The sequence below is a fragment of the Rhyacophila brunnea genome, unplaced genomic scaffold (assembly GCF_057557595.1).
Source record: "Rhyacophila brunnea isolate RB1 unplaced genomic scaffold, BYU_Rbru_1.0 scaffold_18, whole genome shotgun sequence".
In the NCBI taxonomy this organism is placed as follows: domain Eukaryota; kingdom Metazoa; phylum Arthropoda; class Insecta; order Trichoptera; family Rhyacophilidae; genus Rhyacophila; species Rhyacophila brunnea.
The window spans coordinates 6,009,199-6,029,106 of record NW_028232837.1 but is presented as its reverse complement, the minus strand read 5'-3'; positions in this window follow the sequence as shown (position 1 = coordinate 6,029,106).

Sequence of the window (19,908 nt, the reverse complement as noted above, 5' to 3'; positions counted from 1 at the left end):
TGGTTCAAATCCTGGGTCTAGCAAATACACATGTTGTTTTTCAATTTATGTATGAGTCAGAGTATGGACCTTGGTAGCGAAGGGTAGACGTAAGCTGTTAACACAATGCTTACGGGCCCTTTTAATTAATTTAGTAATTAGCGTGTTAATTTGCATTTGAAAAGTAATGAGCAAAAACACAATTTTGTGCAGCCCGTAAGCTATGGGCCATCCGCCATGAATAGTGCGCATTAAACTTTGTTAGTCATACGTATTTGTTTTTATCTACAATTTACAGATGGTATTGGTAAGTTTTTAAAAAACAATTAAATCCTGCCTCAACCAAACCACGATAGATTTGATATATTTTGGGCGATAATACAAAATAATTGTGCACACTTTTTCATTTAAACTTATTTGTTTTCGTTGGATTGTGAATACATAATTTATTAGATTCATACGGTTCATTTTTTCAAATTCATAAACTCTGCCTAAGCCAAACTACGAGTATTATAGATAACAAAATGTTATATTATGATTTAATTCCATAATTTTAGATATTTTATAGATATACTAGACTGACTACAGTATTTTTTCACTATTATCTATTATGGCTTTAATATTAATACTTTCGACCGAAGGTACTTGATGGAATTTGAATTTAAATTCTAATGGATTCAAGCTCTGTACTATTCCATTTAAGTCATTTTTTGCGACCCGGGTTTCGCCTTTCGGCATTCTCATGCGTTGTGTACACTCACCAAAGGCAAACACACACTGACAACGAACACCCTTAACTCTACCTTATATAATAAATCAATACAATAAAGTAGGTAAAAACTCCATTACCTACCTATTTAGTCAGAGGTTAAAACAAAAAATACAATAAACAAATTATGAATAGCTGAAGTGTCAGTAAAAAACCTAATTAGTAAAAACCTTATCTTATTAATAACAATACACTGGACAGCATATTATTATAATAAGTCGTCAAACCTAATAATAGGTCAAAATTCTTTATAACAATAAAAATACTACACTCAAGAGGTGTAAATCGTCAATTCTAAGAAAAATAATTAATCGTAATAATAATTAACTAACGAGATATTAGTCTTTAATAATACTCTTACAAGGTACCTACGTTTATAACATTATTGTTTAACAAAAACCAAATTATTTAAAAAAAAAAAAAACGACTTAAATGGAATAGTACAGAGCTTGAATCCATTAGAATTTATTATGGCTTTGTTTTCGCAGGGTTAATTGAAATTTAAAAACTAACTAATACCATCCATAAATTATAGTCTTATTTCAATGAAAACAAATAAGTATGGATGTCAAAGTTTACTGTACACTATTTATTGCTGAACTTGACAGCCCACCTCAACCTTTCGCCACTGAATTGGACCTAATAGATTGAGCAAGTGGCTGACATCCTTTTCTTGTAAAAACAAAATCTGTTAATACAAAAAAACCTCCACTCTGTGAAGGCCCATATTATCTTATTAGGATTGGACATGGTCGAATTCTAAATTTAAAATCTTTATAGATAGGCACTCTACCATGTGCCACATTAATGTTAATAAAAGATTGACAGTAGCTTTTTTACTAGTAAACAAAAAGTCGTATAAAAGTACTAAAATACCAACATTTTTAACAAATGTAAATGAACGTAAGTGACTGTAAATAATATCTTAAATTGGCAAGCCAAAAATATTTTACAATGGTATTTACAAAGACGTATCTCTATTTAGACTACCGTGGCATAAATATTTACAATTTACATAATTTCAAATAGCTACGCCCACCTTTCATGATTGTGCAATGCTATTTGCTTGATTTTCTTTGTGGGAATTAGGAAGGCCTAAATTATTATCTGAATGAAAATTATCCCTAATATTCTTGACCTTTATCTTTTGAATGATTTCAGAAGGCATTCATTAATTAATAATTTACGTTTCATATTTAGAAGAAAATTTAGATGCTGGCAGTATTGGAATTTATTGTGGTGATCACAAAGATAATAATATCCACGAGTAGTTATAGTCACTTTTCATTAGTTTTTTTTTAAGTCAACAAACTGGAACAGTAAAATACTACACATATAAATAAGCAATCCTCGAGCAGAGGATTTTTAGTCATACTTATTTTGTTTTCGTTGAAATAAGACTACATATTACAGATTATGTTGGTTAGTTTTTTTTAAATTCATTAAGCCCTGCCTTACCAAACTATTGTCAATAAAAATATTCTTCTATAATATATAAAATAATGAATGGTTTAATGGTATAATTTTAGATATTTTATAGATAAGCGAATATTTTTTTTACTATTATCTACTATGGCTTAGATTAGGCAGGGTTTAATTGAATTTTAAAAACTAACAAACACTATCTACACATTGTAATTTAAGTTCAATGAAAATAACTACGTTTAATTGACAAAATTTAGTGTGCACTATTTTTGCCAATTATTAGCAGCCTATTTCTACCCTTCGCCACTGCTCGACACCATTATACTAACAATATGAGCTATTCGGTGCGGTATGCGTGCACGGAGTTTGGAGGGATTTGAGTATATTTTCCTGCGATCCGGGACTCGCCTTTTGACATATTTAGGCAGTGAGGCGTTTTTTGCCATTGGTGTCCATTCTGTCCACAGCATGCAAAAATGTAATTATTTCATGGTAATGGTTGCTATTAGTGCAATTCCAACTGAAATTTTAAAAAATGTGGCCCGATGACACATTCTGTCCAGAAACCTCACCAACCTGTAATTTGAATATTTTAAAATCTTCAAATCTGACAGTGTTGTTATTTTATTAACGTAACCGTTTTTTATGATGGCACTTGATTTCATCCAGAAATATCATGTAATTTTTGCTATATAATTATTGTAATTGCTTATTTATTTATTTATAAAAAGAGTATTACGGCATTACAGCTATTGGCCAATGCGCCATTATACATAATAAATATCTTAATTACAAATAACAATAAAAAGACAGCATGTGTAAATATTAAAGAAATATGATAATATATACAATTATAAATTTAACCTATTTAATACGTCCACAAATATTATATAGTTAATAAAAAACAAATCAACCTTTATGGTGCCATCAAATAAGCTAATTGCACGATACACAGCATCATGAAACATAACATCTGTCCTGCGACGAGGTATCTATTCTTATTTGATTTTGATAATATTGTTTTACGTTGTGTATCTACCCATTACTTTACTGTATAATTTTCCTTGACTCTTAACTTTAAACTATGTAACTATGTCAAATTTGAAATGACAAAGTGGCATTTGTTCAAAATGACGGGAAATTTAAAGCTTTCAGTTCTTATTGATACACCCTAAGTCGTCCATAATAACATGGCAGTAAAATAAAAATATATTTTCGGACACCCAATTATGTTATTTTAAATATCTAGTACGTCCATATTATGATTTACAATCCACCATAAAAATATTGTACGCATTTTTTTCTACAAAATAAATCAAGTATAAATATTTAACTAGCGCCAGGAGAGATGATTAAATAAACATTTATCTCCGTGAAAAAAAAAACCTCCCAAATTAAAAGACAACACGGAAATTCGGCAAAAAAGCAGTGTTGTATTTCAACAAAGGCCATTATTTTTTGCGTTTAATTTTTTTACCCTGGCAAGACAATTTCTTAATAGAACCAATTAGAAAGAGAACTGCGAGCTGTTCGTCTCTGTCGCACTGATTACCAGCTGTGGGTGGCAATTATTCTGATTACTTTTCACTCGTTCTTTCTTCATTTTTATTTAACCCTCAACGCACCGAAATGATGCCGCAGCAGTATCGTAAACAAATGAACACGGCCATGAACAAAATACCGATATTAAAACATTTTATCTCGCAGATAAATATATTTGTATTTTATTTTTTTATATTTCGACCTCAGAGGAATAATATTATAGATATAGCATAATATTGTGACCAATTTAACTGAGTAATAATTCCATCAAATAACTACAAACATTACGTAGAGTACCTATAAGTTTTATAATTTTAACCCATTATTTGCATTTTTACTACACTGATACGCCTCTTTGCCTGATTAGGTATAGGTAAATCATTCTACAGTGGCACCATAGGCGATTCGCGCGTGTATTGAATTGCTTGCGACTATGCCTGTTTGAATGCTAGCAAACAATACCACTACAACTGCAAGCCGCATTTGCCGTACCCATGGTGCCACTGTAAAACGATTTACCTATACCTTGCATAATACCCCGTTTACACGTGCATGAATATATTGTGCACAGTAAGAAAATGTGTGGGGAAACGCATTATCCTGCAGTTGGCAAGATTGCGTGCTTAAATCAAACAATATTGGAAGATTCCATTATTTTCGATCTGCGCCTGCGCGGTAGAGGGATAGAGAGCAAGATAGCGATAGAAAACATGCCGGTGAAAAAACAAACTACTCATTTTGAGCTCCGATTTTCAATACGACCTGTCAGATAGTAGTATAAAATGACAACCTCGCGTCTCGTTTATTCTTGAAGAATGAGATAGAGAGACAGTCAGCACTTTTACGTGTAAACATGACCTTTGTCATGACAGTTTAAAATAAGCACGATTGCCGACAGTAATTCCATGCATGTGTACAGGCACTATAAAATTAGATCAAATGATATTCACTTGTATTAATATATGTAGTAATAATTAAATAAACTGTGATAATATATGTAAAAAAAATATTTTTAGAATATATTACACAATTTTCTTCCTAGAACCGGAGTATGAAGCGTGTACTTTGTCCTTATATTACCTTAATTTTATTATCTCGACTAATTCGGGATGAACGGACATATCCATATCGAAGTTGCCAAGTCAACAGTAAGACGTTTACGCAAAATTGAGTTTTTTCATGATAATATTATATTTTTGAATCAACTATTTTTTTATTCAACGAATACTTCACATGAATTAAGAATGTAACATTCCGTGACATCGGTTAGTAACCTAAGTTATACCCCTACTTTGATTTAAAATACAAAAGCCGATCGCCAATAGTAGCTCAATTTGGAAAACGCTTCAGAGAATATTAAAAGCCAATAGTTAAAATTTGTCACAATTAAGTATGACGCCTTTAGCATAGTGGTCTATGTACATGGACGTGATATCCGATAGATAGAGGTTCAATTCCTGCGGGGTGTCTAACCTTTTTCAAAAAGTTTTTTTCAAAATTATGTATGTTTAATATTACATTGTTTAGAATGTCATAATCACCATAAAAAAGAGCTCTCATTTTTGATAGCCTAAATATAACTAGAGTTGTCAAGTGATTATAGGTGCTAACGTCTCTAGGCAAACTGCTTCTCTTAGGCAAATTTAAAATGCAGCCCCCTATAACTTTTATCTGTTTATTTTATTGCATATGTATTTTCTGCAATAAAAAATACATACCTACACATAATCCACTGATGATAAGAGCATGTCACGAAACTTACTATCAAATATCAGAGTCTTTAGGTACATGGAGTTCTGAAGATTTGATAAGCTTGGAGCTCCCCTTGTGAACATTATGTTTATGCGATAAACCGACATTAGGTATTATAAAACAAAAATAGGATATTGTTTACTTTTTGGAAACCAAAACTCATCCCTTAGTCAATTTATCTCAGACTAAAGACTCTGTTATCCATTCAAAAAGTTTTAGGTTAATTGTGATTACATGTTTTAAAAATTGCGTAAATGAGGCGTCTAATTCCAAAAAGCGATAAGTCCACATTTGGTCAAAATCGAGAAAAAAATACGCCACGTATTCTTTGTACAATTTTACACAATATGTATTGATCTATAAATTTCAAAACGCGACATAACCCTACGAAAAAAAATATTTTAAATCTCGATTTATTACAAAAAGCGCCAATTCCGTGTTTTATATTATTTAAAGCTTGTTTGATTTCGCACGTGTTTAAGTCAACCAATAAGGGAACGTTCAATATTGAAAAGGGCGTCTCCCATGCTGTAGCATCTGGTAAACTCATGACAGTGCCACGGAAATATGTGCTTTATGCGGAGTAAATTAAAAAGTGAAGTACAAATAGCGCTACGTCCAATTTTATTTTGCCTGTATTTATTACATTTAAAAGTTTATCGGCTGAAACAAATTGCCATTTGGTTCTAATTTCGACATAATAATCTCACGCTAAAACAAATAATTGTAGCTTGAAACATAAAAACGTTGTTTCCCGAAAATATTGAATTGTGGACTTGTCGCTTTTTGTAATTAGACGCCTCAAATCTTTTCAATTAATTATAATATAGAAAGGGTCATTTTAGCGTTAAGATGCTTTAACAAGTAAAATGCTTATGGCGCAATTTGTTGGGGTCACCAGAATCCGAGACTTGTTAAAATGTCAACAGGTTTTTAATGAGATATTTCATGCTTCATATTATTATTAAATAATGATAATAATATATTTTGAGTTCTTCAGATGTATTTTAATGAGCCGTAATAACTTTTATTAACGGCCATTATTGAGTTATCTCCACTGAACAAAGTATTAATAAAGCTGTTTTATATAATATTTGATTGTTTAACTTTTAATTTGAGTACGTTCGCCCTTAAGGAATTCGCAACTCTGAAGATTTCTTTAATAATTATTATTATTGGTAACAACTTCCTTGTTTATTCCGATATATATAAATCAAAGTTTAAATATAATGATACTCCTAACCTATTCAGAAATAAAGTTACTTATAATGGCATAATATGAAATACGTTTTAGAAATCATTCAGTTATACTTAGTTAGAACTTAGGCCTTACAAGGACAGTATTAATGGTACAAGGAATGCCTTCGTAGTTCAGTGCGTAAGGCACTGGCATTTTACTCGCGGGCTCAGGGTTCCTTTTACACACATATATGTCATTTGCAAATTATTTATTATTTTATGTAGAATATAAAAAAATGAAGTGTTTATTTAAATACGTTAATAGGCAATTAAAAATCATTTTGCTTTTTAAAGTAGGCTTTAAATAATAACTTGGTATATAGAGACTTTGCCACTGACTTAATCTGTGGAACAGTTATGAGTAATTTTATTTTTCTTTTCACAACGGTCACATTTATTACTAAAAACTTTTTACTAGCTGCATTTATACACATACACATAGTTATCTTAATCGGTTACTAAAAACTTGCATATTCTTTGACATAATAATATTAAAAACCAAATCTTGATGGATAGCAAAAAATCATCCCGGAAGGGAAGCGCTTGCGGGCTAAGGGTTTCTTATCACTACTGTTACGTAACAGCATAAATAATAAACGAAGCCTTATGGAAAAGTATTCATTACTTTGAGTTTTGAATAATATAATTTAAAACCATAAAAAGACAAAAAATGACATGATATTACAGTTTAATGAAACATAATCTGTAAGAACCACCTATCACAAAGTAATAAATGTATTATAGGATAGGGCTTCAGCAAAATATGTTCCAGGCAGATGACAAATATTAGTCGGCTCGCACATCAAAACTCGCCGCATGCGTCTTACGACGAATTCGTCGATGTGACGTCATCGTAAACCAAGAAACAAACGTTATCAAATGGAGCTTCGCAGATTGGCCGATGCAACTGCGACGCGAGACGATCCGCAGATGCAACATGTCGCATTTGCTACAGCCTGCATGTTGTATCTAAAAAAGTCGACTCCGTGCAAGCGCACAGCTGCACAAACGGCCATTTCTCTCCAGACTGTCACCGCGTTTGGAGCAGCCACGATGCGGCGAATGTCGATATCGCTAGGCAAATGTGCGAGGTTTTATCAAGGAACACCGCCTGCCCGTTCTCGAAAACTTTGATTTGTGGCGGTCAGGCACACGAGGCGATTTGTGATGTGCGAGCCGGCTTATGGTTGAAGATTCTAAAGATATAGTTTCATAATATGAAAAGATCCTCGCTGTCAGTGGTCTCAACGAAGTGTTAGATACTCAGATTTACAGAGGACATAATATATCTGATTTAAACATTTTCTATTGTAGGCTTTTTAGGTTTCTGAAACCTTTCTTAAATAATTCAATCAGTTAAAATATTAAAAATGAAAGAAAAAATAATATATAAGTCTTATCTCTTCACACTAATTGTCATCTAAAAAGTTCTTAACTTAACTAATTTGGCGCTTTTTTTTTTAAATTGTAAGTCTTCTTTTGAGTTAATGGTATCATTCATTCTCCCTAACACTTTATAGTCCATGCAATATATATTATAATACATATTCTTCTAATTATATTTTGAAAAGTTAACTTAATATTGCTGTTCACATGGCTGACATCGACGAGAGCACGTGTTTTCCTTTTGCAACACGCAAAAAATTAGCGACGATAGTGATAGTGTTTCGAAAACTATAATTATATCGGTGACATGCCGTGTTTTTCACATTTTAACCTTCCACAAATAATTACTGAAGATTCCAGGTTGAGGCTTCATTAACAAAAATATCGTTATTCTAATAACATTGTACATTCTAGAAAAAGATGTGATAATGAAAAATATAACATTTTCAAACCTTTCCGTTAATCTGTAAAAAATGATTGAAGGATGTAGAAACAAAAACGGCAGTTGCACTTTTTGGAAAATATAGGCAAGCCAATAAAATTTTCTTTATACTTTCGCTATTTTTAATGGATTTATGGAGAGCTTCACAAGATCACAAGCAAATATATCCCGTTAGCGCGGCAGGCGAATAATTGTCATCTCCGAGGAATTTACTATCTACAGTTTAATTATTTGCATTCCTTCCGTAATTTGTAAGCACCCTTGTAGAGTATGCTGTGAACAAACAACGCATGACTTGCATATCCACACGGAACATTACTGTCACAGAAAAGATAAAACATAGAACTCCGATAGGCAATATTCAATACACTACATTTTGATGCAGGGTTTTGAAACACGCATTATGCACGTGCAATAGTGTGTGTGGGTCGACGGCGAATTTTTGTTATTATTAGTCTTAATGATATGGTTGGGTTTTTCATATTGATTGGTGGAATGATTGTGAAGGTGGATGTGAATGCTGATGGGGGGGGGGGGGCGGTTACACGTAAAATACCAGGCACTGACCTTTTATGATGTTCTGCGGTCTGGCTGAAGCTGATCCCTGATGCATGCTCACACGTCCTAATAGGCACACTTGATGAATGATATGATAAATGAGGAGATACCCTGTGCCAGTAGCAAGGGCACAAAGGGTTTGATTAACGGAATTTGCACGGAGAATCGGATAGAAATGTAGTTTTCAGCACAGTTGCGCTTGAAACGCTATTGGTTTGCACTTTAACTTTTGAATCAGTCTGTATGCTTCTTATTTACTCGTTAAACGATGAACATATCTGTAACGAGCCTACGTATGCCCGTTGTCTTGAAGAAACTAAATTTTATTCAATCATGGTTAACTGATGACCCGTAACTGCTAGTTTCCCGGACTTGCGACAATAACTGGGGATTTGAGGTAAGAGAATTCAAAGGAATGAAGGCCACTATAATTGTCCCAACCATAATATCTAAAGCTCTATCTATAAAGAAAAAGGTTCGTCTTTAACAGCTCTGACTGATTTATTAAAAAAAGCTCGTACATTAAGAAGCGTATGATGGGCGTCGACGTGTAAAAGCTTCACTTAGGAAAGAAAATAACGGAGAGTAGAGAGTATAATGAGATTGCTTTTTTGTTTGATAAACAAAACCTGTTGACACTTGTTGAATTTTCTTTCTGTGAAATTAGGTGCAGCTTTTCCGGTCCGTAGAGCAGTGAGACATTTACATTATTCATAACACTCTAGTAAGTAGGTACCAACTAGAAAAGATGTGTTTAGCAATTCTCATTAATGCTGAGCGGACGAAACCGGTCCTAATCTATTGATTAAAAGTGGAATAAGTCCTACAAAAAAAATGCGTTTTATTAAATTAAAACAACAATAATTTGTGTACTTGATTTAAATAAAGGTATATTTTCACGATGGCCTAGTGGCTCATATTATCTCAGATTCTAATCCTGCGTATGACAACCACACATATCAGTGATGAAGGTCGAGGTAGGCTCGATTGAACATAAATAGTGCACACTTAACGTTGTCAGTCATACTTGTTTATTTTTATTGAACTAATAATACAATTAGACACGTCCCACGGTGGTCGCGTTTAAGCGTTGAACTATCACGCCGTGGGTTTCAGGTTCAAATCCTGGGTCTGGCAAGTACACATATTATTTTTCAATTTGTGTGTGAGTCAGGGTATGGACGTAAGAGGTTGAGCAAGTGGCTGACATCCATTTCTCGTAAAAAACAAAAATCTGTTAATACAAACCTCTTCTCTGTGGAGGCCCATATGATCCTATTAGGATCCGACATGGTCAAAAAAAAAATAATACAATTTGGAGATATTGCTGGTAAGTTTTTAAAATTCTATTAAATCCTGCCTAAACCAAACCATAATATTTTTGGTATGCTATGGGCGATCCGAAAAAAATAGTGCACACCTTTACAGGCATGCTTATTGGTTTACGTTGAATTAAGAACACATATTATTACAGATGGTGTTAGTGAGTTTTTTTTTTAAATTCATTAAGCCCAACCTATACCAAACTGTAATTGATAGAAAAAAATTCTATCTAGAAAATATCTAAAATTATGTAGGTATGGTTTAATGGCATAATTTGAAATATTTTATAGATAAACGAATAAATTCTTTGACTATTATCTACTATGGCTTGGATTAGGAAGGGTTTAATTGAATTTTAAAAACTAATTAACACTCTCCACACATTGTAGTCTGAGTTCAATGAAAACAAATACGGTTAACTGTCAAAGTTTGGTATGCACTATTTCAAATCAAATCAAATCAAATTTATTTACTTTACATATTATAATGAACATAACAAATTATAAATTCAAAGCGTTCACGACATGACATAAAATAAGTGTTAATAAATTTAAAAATAAAAATACAGAGGATAAGTAATAAAATAAGAAATAAAATAAGTAACAAAATAAAAGTAGATGGAAGCACACAGAGTGAACTTTGATAGACCCTATCTTAAAAACCTATAAAACAACGTCCACCTAAATTCACTCTCACGTAAGTGGAATATATCAATATCCGAAGCGATTTCATTAAACATGATTACTGCCCTCCCAATTTGCATTACTAATGGCAGGTTAGTTCTGCACCGTGGGAGAACAAACAACGGATGCCCTCGATTCCTAAGGTAATTATCAGAGACACACAAGCCAACACCACCAAGAATGGCAGAGTTCACATTTACGCCGCGTATAAGTCTGAAAAAATATGTAGCTAAATAAAGATCCCTTTTAAATTTTAAGCTACAGTATGTAAGTATCCCTAAGAGAAAATCAGTCGGATAGAGCCACGGATAATATCCATACAGCCGAAAGTAAAGGAGTCTTAAAAATTACTTTTGGACTCTCTCCACCATAAGGCCGTACTTCAACTGATGCGGGGCCCAAACGATAGACCCACTCTCAAGTCTGCCTCTAACTAAGGAGTTATAGAGAATTTTTAGTACCGTGACATCCGAAAAGACCCGGGAAGTACGCAAGACAAAGCCCAACATCTTTAGCGCCTTTTTAAAAATGGTATCTATATGACCACTAAACGTCAGTTTACCGTCAAACGTAATTCCAAGATCTCTTACAGATGATATTCGCGAGAGAACTCTGCCATGCATCGAGTACTGGAAAAACAATACTCGTGAGGCTTTAGTAAACGATAAAACATTGCATTTATCAATATTGAAGTCCAGTTTGTTACGCCTGCCCCAATCTAATATATTATCTATATCAAGTTGGAGTTGACGACAATCGTCCAAGGTGACAACTTCCATGAAGAGTTTCAAGTCGTCAGCAAACAACAAAACATGGCATTATTAATTACCAATGCTATGTCATTTATAAAAATCGTGAACAACAATGGCCCTAAGTTTGAGCCCTGGGAGACACCATAAAATGTGTAAAAGGTCTGTGACTGATAAAGGCCGTACGAAACGTATTGTTGACGGTTCCTAAAATAACTCCCGAATAGCTTCAAAAATCGATCCGACAATCCAAAAGTTGGAGTTTTTCCATTAGAATATCGTGATCGACTCTGTCAAATGCCGTCGAGAAATCATTGTAAGAACAGTCAACCTGGCTGCCTCTATCTAGTACTGACGACACATAATCAGTGAATACCATCAGGTTGGTTTCCGTTCATCGGCCTGCTCTAAATCCATGCTGTTTATTCATTATAAATGACTCAATTTTTGGAGAAATCATGCTGTGCATGATCATCTCCAGAACTTTTGCTGGTGCAGAGAGAACAGCTACCGGCCTGTAGTTTTCTACTGACGACTCTGTACTACTATTATAAATTGGAGTCAGCTTTATTTATGTCGGATCTAAACAGTCTATCTCCATTCTTTGCGAATGTCACACATTGTTTTTTAATTTGTGTTTGGAGTCAGATAAATAAACAAATAAGTTGAGCAAATAGTTAATATCAAGTTTTCGTAAAAAAATGTTAATACAAACTTTTACTCTGTGAAGGCCTATAATAATAATATGATTATTTTAGGATCGGAAATAGGTAAAAAAACTATCTTTTCATGAAAAAAAAAATGATTTTATAATAAATTGTAATGTTTAATTCTAAGAAGTATAGTATTATAATATTATGTACTCAACTATTTCTTTTTAGTTTTAATAAAAATGATAAATATAGCAAAATAATTACAATATAAAAAGAACTTTTTATGTACTTACAACGTTTTTAAATTTTCTGTTCAATTATTATGCTCAATATGCTCAAACTTGTACTTGATATGTAAATAAAAAACAAACAAACAAACAAATATAGAATACTGAAATGTCATTTTAACATTTTATTTTGATTTCCCTAGTAATGCACGTATATATTTATAATTTAGTTGCTAGTACCACCCTCTTAGCAACCAATATATAGTCTTTTACTTTTACGGATTTTTTTGAAATAACATTCCATACAAAACAGAATTAACTTAACATGAACTGAATTCTGCTTAAAGATGGCTAAAAGTATTAAAATAATGCATTGGCATCATGTTCTGATATTTATTTTAAAAGTTTCAAATGTCTAGCTAGTCGGGAAGTTAGTTAAAAATTGATTTCAAGATTTGCATTGGACAAACAACCACCGGACAAACAAGAATACGAGCTAATAAAAACGTTGTAAAAATAAAATATGTCTCTATGAAGCACATAATTTATGATCTTATTAGGATCGGACATGGTAAAAAAATCATCTTCTCACAACTGGTATAATATTGTGAAAGATGTGTTTTAGACAAAGAGTGCAACATTGGGTACCCTTGTGGCACAGTCTCTAGGATTCCATCGCCGTGGTGTCCCGTCCCTCTCCGTGCAGCAGTCACACGTGCCGCCTAATCGTTACGCGCTGGTTAAGTGAAATAAGTAAGTAGAAAGTACCTACGTAACGAGCAACTTGGTTGAAATCGTGAGTCTGGCAATAATAATATATTGTTTTTCAATTTGTGTTTGGATTCAGAGTATGGACCTAATAGTTGAGAAAGTGGTTAACATCATTTTTTTCTAAAAACATATATCTGTTAATACAAACCTCTACTATGTAGAGTCCCATCATGGGGTTACTGCCAAAAGTCTCGAAATCATAATGGAGTAATAATTACTCCATTATTGCAATTTGAAATTTGACATGCCCTCTAAAATCAGGTATAATGATAATTTCTTTTTTTTATGTTATCGGATGCCATTGATTTTTTTTTTTAAATATTTAAATATATAAGTATAAAAACATATATATTTAATACATGGACACATAATCAGTCTATTGTTAGCTTTCAATATCTTAATTACTTACTTACCAACTTTTGGCAGCGACCCATAATTACTAGGATCTGACATGGCAAAAAGAAAAGAAAATAGAAGTAAGTAAAAAACATCAAAACGTTCTTCTTCTTATTGTGCCATCCCCTAGCGAAGGTCGGCCACCATCAAGGCGATTTTATCTTTGTCGTCTGCTACCAGGAACAGTTCGGTGAAGCTGCATTCGTACCAATCACGGAGGTTCTTAAGCCACGAAATGCGGCGCCGTCCTCTGCTACGCTTCCCATTGATCTTTCCTTGAATGACGAGTTGGGGAATGCTGTATTTTTGTCCTCTCATAATGTGGCCGAGGTATTGTAGTTTCCTGGTTTTGATACTACGTAGAACTTCTCGGTCCTTCCCCATTCGATTGATAGCTTCAACATTTGTCACCCGGTCAGTCAAAGGAATTTTGAGGATGCGTCTATACAGCCACATCTCGAAAGCTTCAAGTCTCCGTGACGTCTCTTGGTTTAGCGTCCATACTTCCAACGTTACAAAGTCATATTGCAGGTAACCTCTAATAAAATTTCGAATAAGTCAGATGATTTAAACTGGTTCAAATTCATCTTACTTTTTTTATATAGGTGTATTTATATGCATGCGGAAATATTACGGCAGATAACATAATATAATGATGAAATCACATAATATGCTACTTAAATTGAAAATGGACATGTTAAAATATTATAAATCTTTCTGTAGAAAATTCGCTGACCTCAAAATATATGTTTTGTATTCATAATCAACACCACAGCGACCAAATTTAATATTTGAACAGATTTTTTATTTAAAAATATGACCTGAGGGGAATAAAAATGAATGTTTTTTTTTCATTAAACCCCGTATATTATACTGTCAATATAATGAGCTTTACGGATATCTTGCTGATAAAAATTATCTCTTTACATAATATCAAGTGTAATATTTTTTGAGCAATAATATTATATTTCCCGTAAATAAAAACACGACGTCGCAGTTTTAAAGTAGAGTAGGTTTATTGGCAGGATCTATCTCGCAAAGTACTACAACGACACTGTCACGTTTTTTGTCAGCATCTTTTTTACACCATCATCAGCCGGGGTCGATTCAATGCTGGATGAAGGCCTCCCCTAACTCTTTTTACTCTTCTCGGTTTCTAGTTATTTATTGCCGCGTACATCCAACAAAATTAATGAGCTCGTCTATCCAGCAGATTTTAGGGGGTCCCTGTGGGCGTTTAGTAGCCATTTGGGTATCACTAGGGAAGCCAATCCCGAGTCAAAATTCTGATCCCGGGATTTCGGGATTACAATTTGACAATCTAGGGATTGGCATTTTTTTCCATTGTTAATATATAATTTTTATATTTACAAATAACATTGATAAAATCGGTCAAAATTAAATCTAGTATAATATATACTATTTAAGACATTTATTGTTTATATTGCATACGTTCAAGGTTGGAAATATATAATTTTAATGGAATAAATAATATTGTAATATAAATAATAATGTGAATTTAATATAAAATTATTGTTTCTGATAGTAAAGACTTAATGAATGGGTTAGCGAGATTTAAAATAGTAAAGCAAATCATGGTGTACTAATTCTAATTAGTCAACCAAATATGAAACTGCCGTAAAACGTATGAGATCATGGTGGAATTATTTTGTTAATAGTGCAAAGCATTGTTTTTTTCCAATCATTTTCATTTTTATTAATTTATCTGAAAAAATAAAATGAATCGGTAACTTACGCATGGGTATATATCAAACTTTATTTAAACTCAGTTTTCTAATAATTTCGTTTTTATTTTCCATAAAAATTGATAAAAAAATCAATCCCGAAAGTTTGGGATTCGTAGGTATCAAAAATAGCTCGGGATCCCGGGATTGGAATCCCTAGGTATCACTTTATGACGGTATTTGTCCAGCGGTTGTCCACTCTGCGAGTGACATGTTTTACATACAATGTATTATTTTCTGTGTGCGATCGCGAAGTTTTGAAAATGTGCTCGCCAGCATCACACGCTTTGCTCTTGGCCCACGAACATAATTTAGGTAACGCGAAATAAATATTTATATTAGAGAGCATGGAAATAAAATTATTTTTATATTCATAATTGGAAAATACCTTAGAAATATATATTTTAGAAAATATATGGTGCCCGGTGTGAGTAAACAGGAATCGAAAATTATATAGAAAGCTCTAAAAATGTCTTGACATGACACTATTAACCTACAGGCTTACGATGTCGAGAGTAATTACCACAAAAAGCATTAAATCCCCGTAAAAGTGATCGCCAATATTGAACTTGTCGAATAGTGATGTTTTACTTAAAATTTTCAGTTCAGTCGTAGATTATTAATTCTAGTTTTTTTTTTAAATAATGTATTGCATATAATATAATTACTATTTTTACTCCAAAGCAGAGCATAATAACTCTCAGAGTGAATGCCATAGTCACAGGTGCGTATATCACTCTTTTTTACCATGTACGATCCTAAGAAGATCATATTATGGGACTCCGCAGTGTGGAGGTTTGTATTAACAGATTTTAGTTTTTACGAGAAATTTATATAAGCCTTTTACTCAACCTACAATATCAATATCAACAAATATTGAAAAATATTAATATGTATATTTTTCAGAACCAGGATTCAAACTTAGGACCCACGAGTCGCATTAACCGCTTGACCACCGTGGACTTACTTTTAGAAAATAATAAAAAATGTCACGTAAACAGAATTTAAAATAATGCAAAACAAGAACAACCACGCATACGAAATAGTAATGTAGGTGGAGAGTAACTTTTTAACATATACACTGTGTTACTTAGAAGAGAAAACGGGACAACCATATGTCATTGAATTCTTTTTATAATGAGTAAAAAGTCCAAAGTATTTTACACTAAAACGCTTTAGTGATTAAAAATAAACTTAAAATAATTATTATCAGTGTTGGCCTATCCCAAGAGGGGTATATTTTAATTAACGCATTAGGTTTTGTTTACTATGTGTGAGTTAGCATGTTTTTTATCTTCACGAGTATGTATGAAAATGAATATCGCGTTACTTGATTTTCCGTGCTAGTGTGACTTATTTTATAAAATTTGATGTAGATATATGAAATAATTTTAACAATGTTTTCATTTACTGCTAGATCGTGAATATAATTTAATGTTATATAAGCACTTCTTATTATTACCCACATAAGAGTGAATCTGATGAGGATATTAATCAGGGGCGGCTTTAACTTTGGGGTTAATGAGAACGGTCCCCACTTGCATTTTATGGAAAATTTAACTTAAAAACAAAGCTATTTTGTAGAGAGGCAGAATATATAGGTATAGGCATTGTATAGTTTATAGACGCTAGATCTCATGTTGTTGGTTGTAGGATCCAGCATCTATTATTTGTATGTAGAAGGTTGCAACGTGCGTGTGATGATATGTTTGGGGACTAATTGAAATGAGACACAGCGTTGATATTGTTTGTTTTATATTATTGTAAAAACATTTTGGATTATACACGGCGTTACGAATAAAGATACATTTAATGAATGAATGTTGATTACGTAGGATTTTACATTATGAATTTTGATTGAGTTTGGATATTCACGGAGTCGCGAGTGAATATCTCACTGTACAGTTTAATGCCTAGAATGCGACTGATTTTGTTAGCTCTCGTTTTCGCTTAGTAGTAGTAGTTAGGTAAACCTCTACAAGGTGCAGTAAGTAATGATACTAAATAGGGTGATAAATGCTCATATGTGTAGGGTGCATACCTTACCATCCAGCATGGCTTGGCAGGAAACCATTAATTTATAACTACAACTATAAATACAATTTTTAATATTGTTAAAATTGCAAAACAAGCGATTTATGTCAGTCAATCAAATTTCAACAGAAAGCTAATTTAGCAAAATTATATAATAATTCTATTAATGAATAATATCGCAAATTAATAAATAATCCTATATAAGTTTACCATGATATGCACAAAAGCTGTTTGTATGAAAATCAATCTTACGCAATTATTAAAACTGCATAATTGTTCAAATTAAAATCAATTTTTTATAATTTACGAAACGAATCATGCATTGCACAATAAACCTCATAAGCATGATTATCAAAAATATTCAAGTAGTTGATAGCAGCATTTTCTATTGTATCGAAGCAGTATAAAACACTCAGTAGAAGAAAGCAGCATCGTCATTCAGTTATCAAAGATTGAACCGTAAGGTTATCGTTGCGCTTCGCCAGATCGAACTCGTAATCCATCAGAACGCATACTCGTGATTTCATACATCTAAATTATAACCTGTAAACTTATCTGTAATAATTAAATTAGTATTTATTTGGAAAGAGATAATAAAACCAGGGTTCATTTCATTCACGCACCAAATTTTGAGTTATTCATTTGGAAGTCAAACCAACCTACCATCCGGTTCCCTATTCCATCTCACTTCCATATATGTATTCCATAAAAAATCGTGTAATCGACAGAATTTAATAATAAACTCGTAATCATAATTATTATAATTGTGAAATAAGACTATTTAAGTAATTCTACGACATTTATCATAACGGCAAAGGTATAGTTATGTCACTTCCGCGTGACTATGGCACGGAAAGAAGAAAATCTGTCGTCAACGAGTCCCAAACCGCCGCCTAGGAGCGTCCCAAACCTAAATACGCTACCTTTCAGCCAAATGCATTTACTTACCAATATTTTATTAATAAAACCTAGCCCAGACGTAAGGTTATTAAAGCAGGGCTTGAAATGAACCGGAGCACACTGAAACGCCGTTCCGATTCATAAGATCCCCAAAATTATTGCTTCATTTCATGTAAAAAAAAAACTTGACCGTAGTAGCTAAATATTATGACATTTTATATAAAAAATATAACACTTATTTTTATAAAATAAACAAAATTATTTAACTATTTCAATATTTTCGTAAAATAATCGAGCTAAAATAATCTGGTTCGTAAAATTTTCTATTTCAAGCGCTGAATTAAAGTAAGTGCTCAAAGTAAATAAATAGAGTATCCATAATGACAAAATGCCCATGACATAAAAATATCAGATAAACTTTCACATTATATTTTTGTTACTTCCGTGAAACTCTATGTTCTTTATCTTTTGGTAAAAGGAAAATATGCCTATATAAAAATGACCCCGAATCTGTCGTGTTAATTAAAGTAAAAAAAAAATGGTGTATGTACTTATGTACGCGCGTTAGAAGTTATACTTCTTTGGCGTAACAAAAAAAATTAACAAAACGTGTGACTAAATTTTATGGAATTCTGTGGAAACTAGATTCTTTGAATAGCTCTTAATTATCTTGTTAAATTACACACTCAAGAAAAAGGACCACTTATTGGAACACCGTTGGTTTATTTCTATACACTGTCTTTAACTTATATTACTAAATTATATAATTATTTATCGTTGTTTTTTTTATCTTTAAAGTAAAAACTGCCACTGTGACGTTTAATAGTTTGTTTACGTAAGGAATTGCAAATGACCGACAATAATCAATTCGTTTCCTAGGCACCGGAACAATTCTTCGTACATATAATAATAAATTCGCTGCCTAGGTAACGGAACAATTCTAGCCTATAATATTATACGGTATAATCGTCACGATTGGAGTATCATACTGTGGCGTAGTGGTAGTGCGATCAGCTGATAACCGAACAATTGGTGGTTCGAATCCAATCGAATGCGATTTTTTTCGTGTAAAAAAATAAATTATGTGTTACATGTCACACGCCAAAAATACACTCTGATCTGATTTTCCAAACGCGCCAAAAAAAGTATAAGTTCAAAAAAATCCCCCAACATGCACCCTTTTATTTATCAGTACTTACATACATTTATATTCGTCATAGTCCTTGAATATTATATTGATAGACGAAACTCAGATTTATAAAAAAAACAATTCATTTATACTTTAAATTATGTTTTATTTAATTTAATATGGCACATACATTTAAACACTAAAAT